Source organism: Rhinolophus sinicus, chromosome 2 (genome assembly GCF_057876585.1).
Source record: "Rhinolophus sinicus isolate RSI-liver-muscle chromosome 2, RSI-T2T, whole genome shotgun sequence".
NCBI classification, from domain to species: Eukaryota; Metazoa; Chordata; class Mammalia; order Chiroptera; family Rhinolophidae; genus Rhinolophus; species Rhinolophus sinicus.
Window position 1 is genome coordinate 63,654,298 of NC_142502.1, and position 18,778 is coordinate 63,673,075.

Below are 18,778 nucleotides of genomic sequence, written 5' to 3' on the forward strand. Positions count from 1 at the left end.
GAGTGCTGGGAATGGTGATATTTACTGTGGGTGTGGGAAGGGGAGGGAGCACATGCACCATATAGAGTGCGTGACTATAGAAATATGACTAGATTAAATAACTTAATTCCTAAGTTATTTGTTTAAATATCTAAGACTAAGTTCAGACTTCAGAAGCCTTAGGCATTGTAAAATATTTTGATTTTCCTTCTACGTGTAATTAAAAAAATGTTAAACAATGTAAGTGTAAGAAAGTCCAGCAAAGTTCTTACTTTTCTGTTGATGACCATTTTAATGCCTTTTAAGGACATACCAAGGATTGAATCATCTCAAAGCTTTCTTTTAGAGAAAAAAAAGAGATGGAGAAGTCTCTATTTTTGGTGCTCCTACATTGGATCCCTAAACATGTACTTGATTTACTTTGGGGTAATCTAGCACCATACAGGCCTGTCTCCTACACTGGACTGAGAGCACTATTCCAGCCCAGCACGTCACACACACTCAATGTTCAATAAACATTTGTTGAATGACTGAGTGAATACATTGTAGTTAATTATTGTCACTTCACATCTGCTGCGTTTGATTGTTAACGCAGCATCCAGAACAAAATACATGTTAATGAATTATTATTTGATGATGTTTATGGTAGTAATGATTCTCATTCCATAGTCCAAGCATATCATTGGGAGGTTGCCATCCAATCAAGGACTCTATTTTCAATCCCCACTTCCCTTGCACCTAGGTTTGATTTTGTAATTATTTTTCATCAATGAACTGTAAGCAAAAGTGATGTGTGTTACTTCTGGGCCATAGCTTTAAAGAATCAGGGTGTTTCTCCATGCTTTCCTCTTTCATTGGCTGCATATGGAAGATTATGAGGCCTTGAATGGCAAGACCAAAAGACAAAGGAGTCTGAAATCACCATGTAGAGGAGAGCTACCTCTCAATCAGGAATTCCCAAGTTAGACCAAAGTTACTTAACAGTGTTTATTTTTTACTTGATCAGGAAACATTACAGCAGAAACAAAAAGTCCCCTGCTCCCATAGACACACTGATGGTGTCCAGAATTGGTAGGACTTTGGGGTCTTCTTAATTCCCATTCCCATGGACCATTATCTGAGCAAGAAATAAACATCTGCTGTTCAAGCCACTGACATTTCAGGGATTAGTTGTTATATTACTTAGGGTTACTCTAACCTATGAAGAACTGTAGTTGATTACTTAATTTAGTGTCCCTGTTTTCTCTTGTTGGTGGTCTTGCCATTTGTTAAGGGCACAATATTGAAACCCAAGTCATGGGTGGGTTCTTTGCGTAGGCCAGAGAGAGTTGCTCTAAACACCAAGGCTCAGAGGGCTGTGCTTTGGTTTTAAAGGAGGCTGATTGAGAGAATTTGAATTTATCAGTTCACATTCATTTATCCACTTTGTGAAAAATATCAGCGTCCCAGACTTCTTCCTAATGAGAGTAGAATTATAAGACCCTCCACCCTAAAAGATAATTTTATATTTTTATATACATTTGTTCTAAACCACTACTGCTTTTGTTTCTTAAGTTTGAAGATGTGGCCTTTGGAGGCCTGAATACGTATGCCCAGTCATAGAATGTATTAGGGAAGTGAGCCTTTACATTCAAAATCAAAACGATTGAAGCAAAGACCACAGCAACTAAGATTTAATTACCTCCAGGAAATGGATCATACTGGAATTTCTTAAAGCAAAATGAAAAATAAACTATGCTTAAAAGCCCAATCTGGAAAAAAGTTTATAGTACTTCCAAAATAAATGTGAATATAGGCCAATATAAACTTGAATTTAATCAGGGCGATGAATCAGAAAAGGTATTAGTTAAGTGAAGGTCAAATAACTCTAGAATTATATACATATTTAAATAACTATACCATTGTTGTAATTCAAGATATGATCTTTGATTTTTATTAATTTTATATATTGGTTATTTTTGGAAGTTAATTGCTTAGTGAGATAAATAGTTTTATTTAATCAGAAATAGAAAAAGAATTTGATTTGAAACATTTTCATACTATCACAATGCATTTCTTTCATGATTATTAAGCTTTTACTATACTCTGGTTACATTTTCACGGGCAATGAAATTATTCAGAACTATATCAGTCTAATAATGGATACAATTATAAAACTAACCAAACTCATTGGAAAACAAAATTAAGATGGTTGAGCTGAAAGATACTCTGGTTCTATGAGGGTTATTGGGAACAATATTTGTTGATCTTTAAAAACAAATGTTACATACTTAAATTAGGCCCCTGAACAATAACCATCACAACAAATAGTCAAATATAAAAACAAGTAACATTTCAAAGGGTACCCAGGAGAATCTGTCCAAAGGAAGTAGAAGAGAGATGAGATAGACATTATTTGAAGTAATTACTGCCTTATTCAAAACTAAAATGATTTTTCTCATGATTTTATGAGGTTTTAAAGTTACTTAAGTTTTCATTTTTTATTTAATCAGGAAACGTTACAGCAGAAGCTAAAGTCTCCTGCTCCCATAGACACACTAATAGTATCCAGAATTGGTAGGATTTTTGGATCTTCTTCATTCCCATTACAACCCAAATCTCAAATTCTTCTGTAATGTCACAACATCTCTCACTATAATTGCAATTAGAGAGTTTATTGGTGGGAGAATAGTTTAAGAGATCAGAGCCAACCTGAGAAGTTAGATACTAAATTCTAAATTCCCATAGTGGGATTCTTAAAAAAGAACTTTAGAAATATAATACAGTGAATCAAGCTGTCATTTAAAAACCCACAAAATAAATTAGAAGGAAGACTTCCTCTAATTGTATTAGATTGATATGATTCTTTCTTGGTGGTGACATGCTGTCAAATTTATTCATACTCTGCGATTTGAGCCTGTTTATAATAAATAGTACAGTAAATACTACATGAACTAGCACACTTTAATTATGTGTATATATTTAGTGGAAAATAAGCTAACAAACAGTTTCATATTGGGATACCTGTTGAATGAAGACTGATGAAAAATACAAATAAGAGAATAATGTGGTATGTGTTCCTGAGTGTAATATTCACCAAAACAAAATACTAGTGTTTTTGGCACAATTAGTAACTCTAAACTGAAGATGTTTTACCCTGTTATTCAATATTATAAGTATTTATTGAATAATGGAAATGCATGAAAGTCAAACCGAGTCAAATTTTAAATATGCTCATGCGAGGTGAAGTGCAATTACAATCTTTTTCTGTTTTCTATTCTCTTTTGTTCCCTTCGTCCCTTAACTTGGCTCAGAAAAAAATGGTTTGAATATGTTTTCAACACATGTGTCAAGAACTAGGTAAAAGAGAGTTTGGTTAAGGTATGGAAGCATTTCTAGAAGAATGTTCAAGAGTTTTGAACTTTCAGCTTTCACCAAACTGGTCTGAGTGGAAGCTTTCCAGCGCAGTGTAGAATGTGGACGATATGGACGGCCGTCAGAATAGTAGGACTCAAAACCTGTATGTATTTGCTACTTGCCAGTTCTTCGACTTTGAGAACTAAGCCTACCTGGTCCTCAGTTTTCTGTATTTGGCTGTTGGAGTTGTTGAGGGTAGGATAGACTGGACCACTCATTTTCTTCCTTGCAGTTTCCCATGAAGGCATAAGAGGTACCTGTTTCACTTCCCAGGAGAGAGCGGCGTCATTTTCAGTACCAGTTTTCTGCTCACTGACAAAACTTGTGAGAGGTCAGTGAAATGGGGAAAAGCCTGACATTCGCTCCTGCCTCGTCTCCTTCAGCTCATAGACCTGCCTGGGTCCAGGTGAGGCTGGAGCTCGCACATTCAGGCTCTGTCAGTGAAAAGACCTCCAGACCACACAATTCTGTCTCAGACTTCAATTCTCTCTGTTCCAGCTTTATAGCATGACAATGGGTGGGAAAGTCAGGGTCGTCATTCCTTGATTATCTTCAATTCAGGAGAGAGGGACAAAAAGTGCAATTTTGTATCAGGTGGAAACTAAATTTGCCAACCAACTTTAATAAAGCAGATGGCTTGATTCTATTTGAACACTTGTGATTGTTGTGAGGAGTAAATGAGTTAGCAAATGTAAAAGTATTGGCACATATATAAATGTTATTTAGATGTTAGCTATGATTATTGTGATTATTGCCATTATTATTTTCAATTGGTTAGATTATAAAAGGTTGTGATTAGTATTCTCAAGCTTCCAACATGGTTCATTACTATTACCTGAATCAGACGATTGTCTTTAGCATTAATTTAGACAATATATATCAATATGCTTTGTGAACTATAAAGCATGTTATGTAATAGTGATAATGATGTATTATTTAAGGTCTTTATGTGACTCCATGCGGTGTTATTCCTTGCCAAGTTCTCTTGTCTCTCCTGAGTTTTCCAGGGTCATTTCAATCTCTTGGTCAAACAGCACAAGTAAGCATCACAGCTGAATTAGTCGGTATTTTGTTTGTTTCTCAGCATGAATAATTCATGGTTAAGATATTTCACAAATAGGCCACCTCTTAACTCTCTATTGAAACAAAACTGTCTTGGTTCTGGGTTTATGCTAGTTATGCTATTTTGAAAGATTTCAGAACATTTATGTAAGAATCTAAGATTGTGAACAGAATTTGGACAGACGTCAATAGAGTGTTTAGTGTTAACCCAAACCTGGATTGAACTTTACTTTAAATACCTGCTAGTTCTCTTTGTAAGACAACATACATTCACTGAATGGCCAGGATCATTTCTTGTTCTTTATATTGTCTTATAGTCCTCACTAACTTTGTCCTAATTTATTAATTTAACAGACATTTAGTGAGAACCTACTTTATACCTGTTACTGTTCCACTTGGTGAGACGGTGTAAATAAAATAGATAAAAAGCTTTGCCTCCCACAACTTTAAATCCTGTTTGTAGCAAATTTATTTCAAATGAAACATTAATTGTGGTTCTGTTAGACACAGACTTAAAAGTTCATTTTATGTAATTCTTAGGACACAATAAATTGTAGGAAATGTTTTAAATAAATACATACATACCCCTTTATTCTTTTTTAAATATTTTTTTAATTTTTCAATTACAGTCGACATACAATATTACATTAGTTTTAAGTGTACAACATAGTGAGTAGACATTTATGTAACTTACAAAGTAATCACCCCAACAAATCTAGTACCCACCTGATGCCATGCATAGTTATTTCAATATTATTGACTATATTTCTTATGCTATACTTTACATCCCTATGACTATTTTGTAACTACCAATTTGTAATTCTTAATCCTGTCCTCTTTTTCATCCTCCCATCTGGCATCCATCAAAATATTCTCTGTATCTATGAGTTTGTGTCTGTCTTGTTTGTTCCCTTATTTTATTGTTTAGATTCTACATATAAGTGAGATCATACCACATTTGTTTTTCTTTGTCTGACTTACTCCTCTCAGCACAATACCCTCTGGGTCCATCCAGCTTGTTGTAGAAGGCAAGATTTCATTTTTTTTTTTATGGCTGATGCAATATTCTGTTGTATATATGTACCACCTCCTCTTTATCCATTCTTCTATGGACAAACACCCAGGTTGCCTCTATATCTTGGTTATTGTAAACAATGCTGCAATGAACATATGGATGCACATGTCCCTTCAAAGTAGTGTTTTGGGTTTCTTCAGATAAATACCCAGAAGTGGGATTACTGGGCCTTTCTTTGTCTCTTGTTATAGCCTCTGTTTTAAAGTCTTATTTTATCTGGTATAAGTATTGCTAGCCAGCACTTTTTTTTTCCCCAATTTTCACGAAATATCTTTTTTCATCGCTTTATTTTCAGTTTGCTTGTGTCTTTCAATCTGAAGTGAGTCTTTTGTAGGCAGCATATGTAAGGGTTTTGTTTTCTTATCCCTTCATCCATACTATGTCTTGTGATTGGAGCATTTAGTCCATTTACATTTTTTTAAAAGTGGAAAACATGTTTATTAACATTCAAACCTCTTTCATGCTGGTTGTATAAAAATTCTTAGCATTTTGATTACACATAAGTCTATATTTTCTACATAGTTTCAATGGTATATAATTTAGCTTTTCATAATACATTGTTTAACTGCATTATTAGTTCTATTAAACATACGCAATTATTTCCAAATCTAATACTTTAACAATTTCCTCTGTCATAGGTTAACAAGACTAATTAGTATAAGATGCTCTTTATTAAGAGGTATGTGATCTGTGTATTAACAGTTGTAGAAGGTTGGTATTTTTGTACAGCATTTCCTTTTTGCTTTGATCACAACTCAAAACCTTTAAGGATACTGAAATTTAGTAAGTAAAGTTCAGAGACATATTACTTTAGCTGACAAATCAAATTCATATATAGCACTATAGTATGAAAAACCTTAAAACTTGAAATCTGCACTAGACAGACTGTTCCTATCAGAATATCTTGGGAATAGAAAGGAAAAAGATAGCTTTGAGTTTCTTTGTGGTGCTTATGGGAGGAAAAATGCTAAATCACCTTGTCGCCTCTCACTAATGATGGCCACTTGGGGTAATACCAGAACAAATATATTCCAACTCAACAACTCTAGGTAATTTTATGGAAATGGAAGTTGGCTTAGCACATGCTAGGTGGCCACAGCACTGACCTTGCATATAAAACACAAAATTTGCATACTGTGATCAAGGTCTTAATTGCAAGCTATACTGAGGAATGTTTTTTTAATGTTATGGCTATGTTTCATTCCAAAATAAGTTGATTTGATGCTTGAGTTACAGCATCAGTTTATTATTAATTATTAGTGAAGTGGAGTACACTCCTGCAGGTAAATAACCAATCAAAGACACCTGATTTAGTAATCTGGTTAAATTGTAGAATACTAAAAATTAAGTTATTTCTACACAAATCTCTGAAGGGAGCAAAAAAAAAAAAGTCAAATTATATACCTAAATAAACATTTTAAAGGGAAATAACCCCATCATCACCCTCTGAAGGTCTAACAGTATTTGCTATGTTGTAATCCTGTTCACCATTAGACTACAGCTGGACCACAGCACTATGCTCATTAATTTCGTTTTTTGCATCACTACTGTCAGTATCCATAGTCTGAAGATTCTGTCATGTTCTCATGTGAGTGAGATTCTGACAGAGCCCCAAGTGACTGGGTGCTGACAGAAGCCAAAGGTCTAAGTAAAGAGGAATGTTCTGACACTTCGTTTTCTTCTTGACTACAGTCTGTTTCAGAGTCTGAATCTCCTTAAGAAGAAACAACTTTTTGCTTGCAGACTAAATAGGTTTTTTGGTTTTAGTTAACCAAGGGTCTACACACTTGCAACAATAAGCATGGGAACAGCAAAGAATTCTGAGCTTATCTCCATCTTCATATTCATCCAAACTAATGGCACATGCATCATATTCACCTCCTTTTATGAATCTCTGTACAGGGAGTTTCTTAAGTTGATCTTTACAAAGTCTGTTTCTTCTAACTCTATGTCTATCCTGGACACATTTTGTGATCATGAAAATGAATACCAAGATGAGAGAGATGCCAACTATAGTTGCCATTAGATAGTATTCCAGAGGAAGACTACATTATGGAACTAAGATAAGGTGGCCCCCTTTTTCATATATGAATTCATCTTTCAGGGAATTAGTTGATGGTTCACCAATAAAGACAGATGGTATGTCAGTTTTCTTAAGCACATCAATGTCGTTGGATCCCATGCTTATGAGGTCATCAGAGTCAACATTGTGAACTATGGCTGCTTTATATCTTGCTCTCTGTGCATTCAAACCTTTATATCAAAATTACAATTAAGTCTTCTCATTAACATGATGAAAGTGCCAGATGAATTGTCTTTAATTGGTGGAGGAAGCACTATGGCTTCACAGGGATTCTCTGGTTTTGAGTTAATCAAGAAACCTTTAAACTTTCAGCTGGAAGTCTATAACCAAATCTTGCAGGAAGGTCATCAAAGGTCCTAGATGCATTTTCAAAATTACATGCTAAAATATCTGGTTCGACAGGCAGTAGGTTTAAGAATGCAAAAAACTGGACAGTCAAGATGGTAGACTTGTGTGGCCAACAGCATGAACATCCCTATGGAGAGCAGCATCTTGCTGTAAAATCACCTTCAGCTGTCAGCCCGCTGTGTAGAATGATGGACTTTGGACCAGGTGGTCAAGGCATCTGATCTTCTCCTTCCAGGTCTGTCACTGGCTTATTACATAATTTTGGAGCTTTGATTCTTCATATCTTTGCAAGATTTTTGCAAATGGAAGAATCTTCTGTCTCCAGCATGCATGACAGGGAACATTTGAGTGAAACACTGTTGCAGGCTAGTAATTAAAGCTCAGGATGCTGAGGAGCCGGAGCTTCTTTGTGTTTGGACTCCGTAGGGAAGTGGCAAGCGTGGGGCATGCACCAGGTGAAATCCACTGCCCAGAGAAGATGCTGCTGGATTTGTCCCAGGAGCATAAGGAGCACCTGGCATTCCTGCCACAAGTAGACAGCGGATTAGGGGACCGGCCGTGGAGAGTGGTGTTCTGTGGGATAGGGAGGTGGCAGGGGAGCGCCCAGCGCTTGTGGTCTCCTGCCTTCCATTGCAATGGTCACCAACTTTGCGCTAATTGCCTCCATTTACATTTAAAGTAATTGTTGATAGATATGTCGGTATTGCATTTTATTATTCATATTTTTTATCTTTCTTCTTGTTCTTAAAGAAATCCTTTTAATATTTCTTGTAATACTGGTTTGGAGGTGATGAACTCCTTTAGCTTTTTCTTGTTTGGGAAGCTCTTTATCTGTCCTTTGATTCTAAATAATAGCTTTGCTGGGTAATCTTGGTTGTAGGTCCTGCTTTTCATCACTTTGAATATTTCGTGCCAATCCCTTCTGGCCTGGAAAGTTTCTGTTGAGGCATCCACTGACGGTATTATGGGAGTTCCCTTGTAGGTAATTAGTTGCTTTTCTCTTCTTCTGTTAAGACTCTCTTTGTCTTTAACCCTTGGTATTTTAATTATGATCTGTCTTGGTGTGGGCCTCTTTGAGTTCATCTTGTTTGGGACTCTGCACTTACTGGGCTTGTATGTCTATTTCCTTCACCAGGTTAGGGGAGTTTTCCATCATTATTTCTTCAAAGAGGTTCTCAATTTCTTGCTTTCTCTCTCCTCCTTCTGGTACCCCTATGATGAGAATATTGGTATGCTTGATGTTGTCCCAGAGGCCCCTTAAAGTAACCTGATTTTTTTAAAATCCTTTTTGCTGTCCTGATTGGGTGTTTTCTGTGATCTTATCTTCTAAATCACTGATTCAGTCCTCTACTTCATCTAATCTACTATTGATTCCCTCTAATGTATTCTACATTTCAGTTATTGTAGCTTATTTCTGACTGGTTCTTTTTCTTGTTTTCTATCTCCATTTTTATGTTTCCTATCTTTTTGTTGAAATTCTCCCTGAGATCATTGAGCAGCCTTTATAAAAGTGTTTGGAATTCTGTATCTGGTAGATTGCTTGTCTCCATTTTGTTTAGTCCTTTTTCTGGAGCTTTGTTCTCTTATTTCATTTTGGACATGTTTCTTTGTCTCCCCATTTTGGCTGCCTCTCTGTGCTTGTTTCTACGTATTATGCAGGGCTGTTATGCCTCCTGTTCTTAGTAGAGTGGCCTTATGTAGTAGGTATCTTGTGGGTCCCATAGGAGCAATCTCCCTGGTCACCTGATCCAGGCACTCCAGGTGTGTCCCTTGCGTGGGTTGTGTGATTCTCTTCTGTTGTAGTTGAATCTTGATTGCTGTTGACACATCAATGAGAAGGATTGACCCTCAGGCTTATTGGTTGTGAGAACTGGCTGTGACTACAGTGGAGGTGCTATTGTGGAGGGGCTGACCCTACAGAGCAGGACAGAATAGGATTCACTTTAGCTGGGCTCTGGGGTCTACTGAGTCTGCCCTTTGGGTATGTTGTTTGTGACACTAATTGGGTGGTTCTCTAGTGTGGAAGCTGGCCACTGAGTGTGTTGGTTCAGGGACCTCTTGGGAGGGACATTGTTAAAGTCTAAGGTCAGCTGCAATCTGTGCCCTGCCTAGGGCCACTTGGTATAAGCTGCAAAGTGATCTGCAGATGGTTGCCACTTGTACTGGGCTTGGAGCTGCCTGGGAGAGATAAAGCTGCAAACTGAGGCTTGCTGCCACTAGTGCCAGGCTTAGGGCTGCTTAGCAAGAGTATGGGGCATGCCGAGGCCAGATACTGTTTGTTAGGTGTTTGTGAACCTTTGAGAGATTTTAGGAAATTCTGCAGCATGAGCCAAGGTCCCTGGGGCAGTGTCTCAGGGAATAACCAGGGCAGGATGAATGGTGTTAGCCAGGTTGATGGAGACTACGATATGGTGCCCACCTGGGTCTGTGTCCTGAAGCCCAGAGAATTCAGTTCCTCCCTGTATGTCACTGGCACTTTTTGAGTTGCTGCCCCAACAACTGGATCTCAGAGCGAGTGAGTCCATCAGAGAATAAATCTGTGCATGGACCCTTTAAGGGGAACATGTGGGACTCCAGCCACCCTCCATCTCACTCAGCCACAATTTTCACTGGTTTTCACAGCCAAAAGCCATGAATACTTCTCTTCCAGGCACTGGAACTCTGGGCTGGGCAGCCTGGTATGGGGCTGGGACTCCTCACTTCTCACTTCTCACTTCTCACTTCTCCTCACTTCCCATGAGAGATATACCTCTGAGATATACCTCCTGATTCTTCACTGCCATACATGGGTGTGGAACCAGCTTGTTCCACATCTCTGTCCCTCTTACCAGTCTAAAAGTGGCTTCTTCTGTATTCCCTTAGCTGTAAGACTTATGTTCAGCTGGAGGTGATTCTCAGTGATGATTCACTTTAGGTGATTCTCAGTGATGATTATTTTGTTGTTTAATTGCATTTTTGATGTGGTTGTGGGAGGAGACAAGCACAGTGTTTACCTACTCTACCATCTTAACCAGAAGCCACCCCTTTATTCTTTATATGGAAATAATTTCAAAACTTTAGGGTGTTTCTTGAGTTGTTGATTTATTTGATCAGATTAACCTAACAGCATTACTTACATATTTATTATTACAGTTTACCCTTGAAGAATACAGTTTTGAACTGCATGGATCCAGTTATATGTGTTTTTTTTCAATAAATACTGTAAATTTATTTTTTCTTCCTGATGATTTTCTCAATAACATTTTCTTTTCTCTAGCTTACCTTACTCTAAGAATATAGTATACAATATGTATAACACACAAAACATGTATTAATCTACTGTTTATGTTATCAGTAAGTCTTCTGGTCAACAGTAGGCTATTAGTAGTTAAGTTTTTGGAGAGTTAAAAGCTATAGATGGATTTGACTGCACAGGGAGCCCCAATTCCTGTGTTGTTTAGTTGTAATTTTGATGTAGTCATGACAGGAGACAAGCACAGTGTTTACCTACTCTGCCATCTTGACTGGAAGCCACCCCTGTATTCTTTAAGGGTCAACTGTAATCTATTATGACAAAAATAAATAATTATTTTCAATATAGGTAATACCACCATGTGTTTGATTCTATATTTTAAAGTAAGAGCTTTACATTTTCCTCAGCATCATTCAGTCACTAAACCTTCTTATCCTAGAAGTTGAGGTATATATATATATATATATATATATATATATATATATATATATATAAAATTATGTATATATATATATATTTGAAAGATTATCTTTAAAGTTTGAACAGAAGAACCTAATAATAGAGATATGTAAGTCCCTAACTTAGCAATTTTAAATTAACACTTTGTGGAAATTAATTATGTCCTAGGAAATAATTTCATTTCTAGGTTTTGCTAAATTCAATTGAAGCAACAAAGCTTCACGTTAAGTTAGGTCTGGAAATGGTTCTATGTGTTACAAATTGTAAATGGCTCAAGTTGACGGAAAGATGAAAGGGAAGGAAATTACTAATAGTTTAAGATAAACCCAGCTTATTTATAGAAAACAAAAGATGAACTTCCATCATCTCTTTTACATATTAAAAATGTTCCTGAATTTGCCTGTATTCTGCCATCCTTATTTAAGCTTCTCTTACATGGAGCCTCTGTCTCTCTCTCTCTCTCTCTCTCTCTCTCTCTCTCTCTCTCTCTCATCACATAACACAGACTTCACACTAAAAGGTTTAGGGTATGAAAATTGCATGGTAAGTAGAATAGAATTAAATTATGCAGCCTGATAATGAATCAGTAGTATGATATATTCCACATATATTTGACTGGCTTTCATTCAAATTACCCAATTTCATTGTATTATTTTTAGAATTTTCATATTTCATAATCTTTCTTTGTTCCATTTAGTTTCCCAGGAGAGAGGGCTCAAGATCTTTTAAATTCTGCATAGTCAGATCCCAAACTAGTCTTAAGAACCTTGGAAGAGGTTCAGGCAATGAGACTGAAGACATAAATTAGGCCCACAAGTCTGACAGGGTGTGCTGCATACCGTGCTTCTCATCTCAGACCCCTCATTAGGGATGACCCAATCCTAGGTCCTCCTTCGCTCAGTCCTTCTTTCTTCACTTCCTTGCAGTGTATCTCCTGAGAATACTCCACAGCCACCCTACTGCATACTGTTCTCCATCTCAGTCTGTTTCTAGGAAACCCAATCTAAGACAGAAGGGGAGTAGTCAACGGCAGTGCCTCCAATCCTTCTTTATTTCTCAAAGACCAATAAAGGTGTAAAATTTTCTAAAGCATGTTTTGAAGGTAAATGTTTTCTAGGGAGAATCGAAGTAGGGGATAAGCTATTTGGACAGTGGGGTAATTATGGTGGAAGGAGACAGGAGATAGATACTTATGGGGAAATGAGATAGGACTTTTAATGCCTTAAATGCCTTGCTGAGGTCTCATTTGCCCCTGTTACAGAGCTTGAGAATGCTGACAGCTGAGGCCAAGTCCATCCGGTTCTCATTCCTGATGGAGTGGTGGATATTGCTAGAGGGACATGTGAAGGGGCTCAAGGTGCAGCAGCACTGCTAAAGGGAGAAAGCAAAGTTAGTTTCAAAGCTTCATTTTGTATGAAAAACAAATGAAGTATTTGAGATGCAGTGGATGTATCTGACCAGTGTTGCTGGAAGCACTAGGGTAACAATAATGAAGGCATTGGCTTTAGAGTCTTAGGTTCAAATCCTGCCTCCGTCATTTACTAGTGATTGTCTTTAGTTATGTTACTTGACTTCTCTGAGACCAGCAAATTTGATTTACTATCAAAGGGCAGTTGTGAGAATTAAAAGAAAAAAGTAATAACCTTAATACAATGGATAGTAGGTATTAAATACATAAGTAATTATTTATTTATTCCATGCAGGAATGTGTACAAGTACCCACGTGACAGCTTGTGTGGAATAGTTCTCCCTCAGCAGTGGCTGAATATCTCTTTCTTTGGTTCTAGGGCACAGAAGACCACATTAAGGATGTAAAGGAGAGTTTCTTCAATGGAGTTGAATTACAAGGTACAGACCTACTCCAGAGCATAAATTATCCTCTTCATTTCTCATAGTTTGTGGAGTCATTACTTATGCATGTAAATATTTACCTGTGAAATGGTAAACATAATTTATGCAATCCAGGGAAATGCCAAGGTTCATGGGAGGCTATAACTGTTAGACTCAAAAAATCACTGAGGATTTGCTACTTTTAATGTCATCTGTTGGTTTCTTTATCTAAATTTTAATTTAAGATAGAGTATTTAGCATTCTCTACATTGGCTATAAAAGTCCTTTCAAATTAAAGCAACCAATAAGCAGCAAAACTGATGGTTCCTGTGAGGCATGATAATTAGAGACATGCATTGAAAAACACAGAATTTGAAAGTTGGAAGTGGCATCAGAGCCTGTTTTGCCTCAACTCCTTTTATGGAAATAAAAGAGAAGCTGGATGGGTGAAGAGACTTGCAGAGTCCTACAGTTTGTTAACGAAGAGACAGGGCATAACCAGTGCCTCCAGACCTAAAGTCTAGAATGCTTTCCATTGTATCACACAACCTATGTAATCAGTTCTTGAAAAGACACAGACATGGTGAGCTAGTGTGGCATTTTAGATCACCTATCCACATAGACTCTCTATTGATCAGTTCAGTAAATTATACGTACACATTTACCCATACTCCCAGACAAAATTTATGCTCATAGCAGCTCAAAGAAGAAATGTGAATCTAATGTGAATCAATATAGTTTGGAGATGGAATCAAAGTAAATTCTCTCAAGTTTACATAAATACTTTGCACTTTGACACTAATAATATACTGCCTAGATTATGGAACTAGAAGAGTATTTTTGTCTGAGGGAAAAGAATTGGATTAACTGTCAGAAAATTAATGATTATGAAATATGTATTTGGTTATATTAAAAAAGTTCTCAACATGAAATATGATGACTAAAAACTAAAATTAGCAAAATGGAAAGGATTATAAAATATATATCTTAGCCCAAAATGTATATTCAAAACTATTGTAGAACCAAGTATCTCCATTTCTTAATGAGTCCCTCCAGTGCTGTTATTTGGGCAGTGTCTGTGTAGGGCGGTGTCTGCTTGCCCTGTCAGGTTCTTCTGCACCCTTGACCCTATTTGGGCCTCAGGGACTGACGTCTTTACACAGGATAATCCAGTTACTCCTTCCCTCAGGTTTTGTGTGGATTTGGTCAGTGAGCGGCTCTGGTAGGAGGTCAGAGGATGTGGAGCTAGTGAGATTGGGGCATTTATGTTCCTGGCTCCTTTCTTGTGGGGCTGCAGTTTGGCAGTTTCTGCATCCCTCTCCTTAAGGTCAGCTGCCCTGGTCCTGTAGCTATGGATCTCACAAGGCTAGCTTCCGAGAAAACTTCCTCCTCTTGCCTCTTCTTGTCCATCATAGGCTCCTTCACCATCCCTGTGGCTTCACTTAATCCTGTCCACTCTTTGATAAATATTCCTTTCATTAAAATCTCTTCAATTAGCCTTTACATTGTGCCATACGTTTCCTGCCAGGGCTATGAATGATGCAGGCATGTACCTATTTTTCACATGTACTGCAATGTATTGTCATTAAATATCTTCAAGTCTTCTGTGGCTTCTTATGCGCTTGCTGTGTTTCCCACTATACTGTAACAAATACATAAACTACCACTTTGCCATATGCAGGAGACAGTTTTCTTATATCTGTTCACCCTTGTATCTGTCCATGTCACCGTTCTTTAAATACATTCCTTCTAGCTCCTTTCCCCTTTCATGGTAATTTCTCTGACCACCTACAGTTATTACTCAGTCTCCATCTGCAATAGTTTAAAATTTTTGAGTCATGACTTCTTTGTGAATCAGATGAAAATATAATTTTTCTCCCCAGAAAAGTACATAAAACATATATATCACAAATTTGAATGTGTTTTATTTTACTAAATTGGTTATTGATTTTGAGCACAGAATAATTTAATTATAGAAAAAATCATGTACAATCTAATGGTGACTTTCTGGAAATAATTGAAATAAATATAATTTGTGCAAAAAAAAAAAACCCGTCCCAAAAGTAAAGTAAATATTAACTCTACCCAAATTAAGGCATTAGATGTTAACTTTGAATAAGAGGTTGACATAGCAACATGAAAGTTATCTTGGGCACTAATTTGATTTTGACATTTTTATTTTGATGGCAGCTTGTGCTAAAAACTGTGACTCAAAGGTAGATAGTTGTCAAAGAACATCAGAATTTTCCAAGACTCTTTTTGGTTGAATTTATGGAACATCATTTCCTTTGTCCTCAAACCAATCAGTTTACTTTTGCAAAGCTGGCATTGTTTCTCTGTCTATGCCAGAAAATAAAGGGTTACAGTCCATACTTATTTAAAAGTTGTCTAAACAGAAGGAATCTGCAATAGAATTCTCTAGTGTTCTCAATTATTTTCAGATTTATTTTTTTCTGCAGGGAAACTGAGCAGTCCTTGTAACTCTTGCCTCTAACTTGTAAAAGCACTTTCCCTAGCACTGCAAGGTTGGCATGGATGTCTGCCTGCAATTTCGGCTTTCAGACTGGAGCTTGGACCTGGTTTGATCAACTAGGATGCTTCTGGCTACACATATAAAAGCCCAATTTAATGAGAATTATGCAATAATTATACAGTAAAGAAGTTTATTGTCTCACATAACAGTGAGTCCAGAAGTACAGTCAGGTTTGGTCAGGTTGGTGTCTCAGTAATTCAACAATGTCATCATGGATCCCAATTCTTCCTATATTTTTGCTCTGCTTTCCTCAGTGTGACAGTGTTGAATTCAGACTGGCTTCTCTTATGGTTGCAAGATACGTGCCAACACTATTTGATCCAAAATATATTCTTGTCCACGTTCTAAAAGAGATTGGGACCTTTCCCCCCACTATGATTGGACCAAGGTAGGCCACATAACTTCTCTGTCTACAATAGGAGCCAGAGCAGTCCCATGTGCTGACTGCAAGAACAACTTGACAATGAGGTCTGTTTTCTCTCAGTCTTTTGGGGAGGGGTATCCAAATGAAACCAGGATTCTCTTAGGAAGGAAGAAAGATGGGTGTTGGCAAAGTAACTAATGTCTTCTACTGATATTTTCAGTAGTATCTGTAATAGCACCTGTGGGAAGCATGCAGAAAGATTAACCTTCACTAAAAATATCTGTGAATTAAATCAAACTATGAATTAACTATGTATTAAGTTATTTTGAGAATGGATATTCTTTTTCTCTAAAACATTGGCCTTAAGTTCTATTGTGTTTCAAGAATATATTTTGGAAATCCAGCAGTCTTAGGTACAGTAATGAAGAACTTCATATTCTGTTATACTTTTTTGAATGAAAACTGTTTAAAAAGGCAGGGGTTTAATACCCTGTTTTTTACAACACCACAACATAAGACATCTTTCTAGATGGTTGATAAGGGACTGAGTCTGAAACATTGACATTATGAATTACAGGATATGCAGTTTCTTTTTTTATCAAAGCAGCAAAATTAGATGTGATGTTAAGAATTACAGGCGTTCCATTTATACATAGAATATCAGTATTTTTCCTCATTAAAATTTCAGTTAACCAAGAACCGTCTCATTGTGTAGATAGCCATGCCTAGGTGGTCTCCAAAAGTGACTCTCAAAACAGGGATTATTTAAAGATGTCAGTAAGCAAATATCTAGACCAAATCCAGAAGTTGGTGATACCGCGCTTCTGGATATCAATCTCATTCAGTTGTGAATTAAAGTAAGTGTATAAAATAACAATTTCTCCATTACTTACTTAGACATGACAGTAATCTTGAAATAGATGATTTTTCTTTTTCATTTTGACAGTAGCACTGCTTTGGGGCTAATTATAGAGTTGTTTCTCTATAGAGGTGTTTCCATGGGATTTGGTGGCCAAGTCAGACTCTCCTGAATGTCACTTGACTATTCCCTCTTCACATCCCTCCCATTTAGGCTACTACCTCTCTTGGGCCTCCTCTTTGCACCTCTCTCCATGCTACTTTCCTCATTTCCACATTTTAACTGTCTTTTTTTCTCATTTCTCTCCTTCCTCTGTTCCATAACCTCTTCCTTATAGTCCCTTTGCTGCTGCCATCATTCTCATTGCATCAGAGGACTCTTTCCAGCAACAGAATGTAATAGGCAGTGTTTTCCATTTGAAGTATTAATAATTTGATTCACTTGCCCAATTTTGATCCAGAGAGAAATAAATGAGAGTGAAGGAAACTCCTCTAAATAGGGCTGTTTACTTAATCTACCTGCTTTGGAAACCAGAATCTAGTTATTGAAATAAAACTCATTCTTATAAAAGTTATACATGCTTATTACAGAAAATTGAGATGGTACAATTAGTTGAAAATGAGAAGTAAAAATTATCCATAATCCTACAACCTTAATAATCACTGTCAAAATTTCTTCCATTTCTGACTCCACCCATACTCTATACTTACACATATACCGGTAGATATCTGGGATAATCCTCTGCCCTTGTATGTGTCTTACACTTAATAATAATTATAAGTGTATTGTCTTGCTATGAAATAATTTTTGAAAACACGATTTTTAAAATTACAGACACGCCATTACTGTTAGAAAGTTACATTTTTTCCTTCTAAATAATGCTGCAATGACATATCTTTTTTTGTGTATTTAATTATTTTCTTAAGATAACTCCTCAAAGTGTAATTGAATCAAATGCTAAATATTTCATGGATTTTTATTCAAATTGGAAAATTGCCCTCCAGAAATAACATATTAATGTAGACAACCACCAGCCCCCATGAAAAGGGTAGCAGAGCCTAGTTTAGGCAACTTTTTTTTTCTAAGATTGCCCAAAATATATTTTCAAATATTCTGTTTGGCCTTTAAAGCCTGCATAGCAGGGGATCTGAAAGGTGCAAAAAAATGCATAAAGAATTTTTAATACATTTCACTAGCAATTTAAACAGCATTAATTTATGAGCAGAATAAATAATGCTTTAGCCATCACTTGTGCTATTTTCAGAAGATGGTAATTGAAACATGAGATCATTTAAGTGGTATAAAATTTTACAATTAGTGAAATTTCCACCAACTACAGTAGGTAAGATTGTTTTAAGTTATTGCAAAATAAAAGATTACACTGCTACGCTAAAATCATAATGATGCAGTGGAATAAAAAAATTTCTTATACTCTGCCAATAGTAATCACTCTGCCTCATAGACTATTTTGAGGATTATATGAAGTCAAATTTTTAAACATTTTAAAATCGTTCCTTTTCCTGTCCAGCATAATGATTATCTTCTTTATCACCCAGTC

General features: G+C 36.5%; 1 protein-coding gene and 1 pseudogene across 1 annotated transcript in view; both read right to left on the reverse strand.

The window, feature by feature from the left end:
• The window catches only part of HTR1E (5-hydroxytryptamine receptor 1E), a 73,852-nt gene that overhangs the window by 16,989 nt on the left and 38,085 nt on the right, over window positions 1-18,778 (reverse strand). The gene's annotated exons all lie outside the window — the stretch shown is intronic.
• LOC148758788 (E3 ubiquitin-protein ligase RNF13 pseudogene) lies at window positions 5,085-10,090 on the reverse strand (annotated as a pseudogene).